The following is a 4,154-nucleotide window of genomic DNA, read 5'->3' as shown; positions in this document are numbered from 1 at the left end:
GCCCATGTTACCTAAGGTCTCATATAACACTTTAGGAACATATGGTCACACTTTTAAATGTGTTACTATTAACCATCTCAGGTAACACTTTTTACATAATTAGTATCATTTTTAGAGTATTACTTTTTATTTCATATGTAACACTTACTTATCTTTAGTACCACTTTTCAATCATATAGTAACACTTCATTAGACATTATGTATCACTTTTGTGAAAAAATCTAACACCTTGTTGATTATTAGGTAACAATTTTCAATCGTTTTTTTGACATTTAGTTACACTTAGATCAACCGTATGTATCACTTTATACAAATTAATGTAACACCTTGTAACACCTTATTAAATAATAGCCAACTACTCCAAATACTACCATGATTATTTACAAGCTAAAACTTTTTATTTTAAGAAAAATTATATATATAACTAATATTAACATGTATAAAAACCATGAATGGGTGATAATGACATATACAATAGACAATAATTTGAATTGATAAAATTTCTAAGTTTCTTTTAAAAAAAAATCCAAAAACACCAAATTTTAATAAACAAAACAAAAAGAAATTAAATTCAACTTTGGTCTCTAGATTAAACCACGAAATTCAATAACAATTTAAGAAAAATAAGTCAGGCGCAATAGCAAATAGACAGCAGTAGCAGTAGCAGCAGCTAGCAGTAACAACCGATAGCAGTAGCTAGTAGTAACAACAGTCAGTAACCAGGCTAGCAGTAGCAACAGCTTGAGTCAGCAAAAGTAGTGACGCAAAAGCACGCATCAATAACAACAGTAACTTCAGCAAACATCAGTACCAGCAGCAGCAATAACAGTGACATCACCGGCTAGATATTTGCAAGCATGTTTGTGGCCTTGTAGCATGGCGGAAGTACTTGTTTCCATCGTCTCCAAACTTCGAATGCTCTAACTCATAGTATCTCACTCTCCTGCTCACAAATGGAAGACCATCAGTAAATATAATGAGAATTGAAAAAAGTAGTAAACTGATTGTCCTATCCTAACTGAAACTAAAATGTACTTTTGAGCAGGACACGACCATGTTTTATACATTTTAAGTAAACTCGAGGCTATGAACGGTGCCTAATTAAGTTTGTTCTTAAGTAAAGTTGCTACGATTTATCACATGCCCAAGATGATCGCACTCTTTAAAAAATAAGAAGAGCTGCTTAAATTATAGATTTGATTGTAAAAAGAAACATCCAAACAAAAATGTATATTATCAATCAAATCATCATAATTCGAGCAAAATCACTTTCAAATCAACAATAATTATTCAAAAATAAAAAATTAGAAGAAAAAAGTGGCAATAGCGAAATAAAACCATGAAATAAATAAAATCTCAATCATCATCGTCACACTTTTAAATTTTATAATAATATTGATACCTTTCCCCTCGATTTATCATATGGAAGTCATTTATTTATGCAAAACTATATGTCAGATAATTGAAATAATGATTGCCTTTATCAACACCAAAATCAAAGACTTTTTCTTTAACATCATAGATACTAAGTTCACATTTTAAATTGACATGAAGATAAAAGCTAAGCTAACAAAAGATGAAATACCTGCCCATCCATAGGCAAATATGCAATGTTGTATCTAGATAAATAATTCTCTACTATTGGTAAACCAACCATCCTTAAAAGCATCTCCTGCAATTAGTATATAATGTCAGAAAATATTTCATAGTTCAAACAAAAAAAACTTGGCTGAAATGTGACAAAACATAACCAGTTGACTACTATACCTTATTTACTATTTCACATGCTCCATGATAAAATGTAAATCGAGTTTTTGGCTTCCTGCCTCGAGCATCTGTTGTATCCTTGTGTATTTTTCTCAACACTCTTAAGGGATCGTACCCTTAATATAAGCTAAACATTGCACCATATTACCAAAATGAAAAATAAAAGGTCTAAATTAAAATTTTAAAATACTTTTTTTTTTTAATTTTCTTTATGAGTAAAATTTTACAATACTCTTAACCCATAATCCAACAATATTAAAAGTATGAGTCAATCAATTAAACATTGAAAATAAGAACTTGGCTAACCTGTTACATTGTGAACTTGAGTTAAGGCCTAAATGTTATTATAGCTATGAATAAGCGCTAATGCATCCGATTGGCCATACTTTTCACTAATTTCCTCGGACAAGATTCACACCATCACACTACATTGAATGACAAGGCTCAATCGAATTAACTTGTTCTAAAAACTACGGCCAAATCAATCTCAATTCCCTACACCATATCTTCCACAAATCCACTTCATAACCAACATCAACTACAGCAAAAACAAGGGATAGTGAGTCAGAAAATGGACAAAAGGGTAACAATATCAAGACGAAATGTTAGAGTGTACTCCCTCCGTCCCTAAATTACATTTCTCTTTCTCTCTATTATGTGAGGAATAAATGCTAGAAACAGGAATGTAATTTGAAAAGGAGAGAGTATAAAATAAGAAGAGTTGGTATCATTTTCTAATTTTCAAGGGTGACTTTAAAGTAAGTCAATTAAAGTAGGCCTATTGCAGATTATATAGAAGAAAACAAGATTTTCTAATTAAAACAGTCTTTGGGAATTTTAGAAGCATCTAATATTGGGATTTGTGATCCTTGTGAAGAAGAATTTGAATCAACCCAATTCATTGTAAAAAAGAACATCAATAGGCATCAAACACAGAGAGACTTAGAAACAAATCAATTGCACAAAAAACAAAATCATTAAAAAATAAAAAATCAAAATCAGATGAAAAGAAATGACATACACTAGAAGAACTGGAGTTAATTCACGAAGGAAGATTTCCATGTTAAAGTTGGTTATGCCAATCTAAGTCAGTTGTCAAGAAAACATATACAATTTGATTGTAGTGCCCAATCTAGTTCGATTAGAGAAACATTCTACAAGTATCTCTCAATCTACATACTATAGGTTGAACAGTTTCTAATCAAAATTAAATTGGGACCTAATAGTTATTGAAATCAAACTATTATTAGGTCCAACTAAAAAAATGGAGATAATTTCAGCTCTTTAATTAGCTTATTAAATCTAATAAGCTTAGAATGCAAATCAAACTGATTTAGCACAAAGTATAGCTTTTATTGAATTTTTAGTTATTCCAACGCACCACTACAACTACAATTAGTAATCACAAATTCATCATCAAAGAATTGAACAAAATTCGTCAAAATCAGCAGATAAAAATCCAAGTAAAAATTACAAATTTTCGCCTCGACGTTGGCGTCCCCATCGCCGCCACAAACAATTAGTAACTTCTTCACTGTAGTTTAAATAAAGAACTTATTAATTTGTCACATCACACACCTTGAAAACCCTAATCCAATCGAATCTACTCATATATAGAATATATTCCTTAAACTAAGATGAACCACGGCCATTAGAGCGGTGGCCGAAACCCTCAAAATCAGCCATTATTAGAGCGGTGACTGAAACCCTATGCAGCGGACGTCCTCGCACTAGTGGCTGGCAGGCCTGTTACAGTTAAGGAGGGAGGAAAAAGAGGGGCGACGACCTGGCGCAGGCTTTAATGTGTGGAAACTAGAGAGGACGAGGGAGAGGTTTGAACTTTGAAGGAGAGGAAAAAGGAGCAACATTGAATTGAATTGGAGGTTAAAGCATGAAAAATAAAGTGATGAGCTGAAGGAGGAAAACCAAAATTAAAGTACTCCAGTTAAAAATAGTAAAGTTATTATAGATATACGAAGTAGGTAATAGAAATAAGGTAACACCTCTCAATGTTACCATAAAATGTTACCTATTTAAAAAGTGTTATTTTGTAATGTTATTTATGTTAAAAATGTTACTTATGTTAAAGGTGTTACTTAAAATGTTATATAATAAAAAAAATGTTATTAAAATGCTACTTATAGTTTCAATTATTTTGCATTTTAAAAACTGTTTTTTTCTTTAACTTCATTACAAAAACCTTGCTTAAAGATTTCTTCGGAAATGTCTTTTTTACCCTTTATTTTTTTCAAGATTCTTTAGTATTTCCTTGTTTTTTGACATATTTTCGGAATCCCACAGTTTCTTAACTCCGCTTCGAAGCCACGATGGTTGGTTGAGCGCACCATCAACACTAGTTGTGATTACTAGGCCTAGATAATAAGAAA

General features: G+C 31.4%; 1 long non-coding RNA gene across 1 annotated transcript; it reads right to left on the bottom strand.

Moving 5' to 3' along the window:
- Positions 1-595: 595 nt before the first annotated feature.
- Positions 596-3,644, bottom strand: LOC145621487 (uncharacterized). The gene is made up of 5 exons (XR_014108427.1): positions 3,346-3,644; positions 2,074-2,305; positions 1,768-1,894; positions 1,586-1,672; positions 596-943 (listed from the first exon to the last, which is right to left on the bottom strand). It is a non-coding gene; the product is annotated as an uncharacterized LOC145621487 (long non-coding RNA).
- Positions 3,645-4,154: the final 510 nt, after the last annotated feature.

Source organism: Chenopodium album, chromosome 27 (genome assembly GCF_948465745.1).
Source record: "Chenopodium album chromosome 27, dcCheAlbu1.1, whole genome shotgun sequence".
NCBI lineage: Eukaryota > Viridiplantae > Streptophyta > Magnoliopsida > Caryophyllales > Amaranthaceae > Chenopodium > Chenopodium album.
Note: the sequence above shows the minus strand (reverse complement) of the source record. Positions and strands in the feature narration are given on the sequence as shown.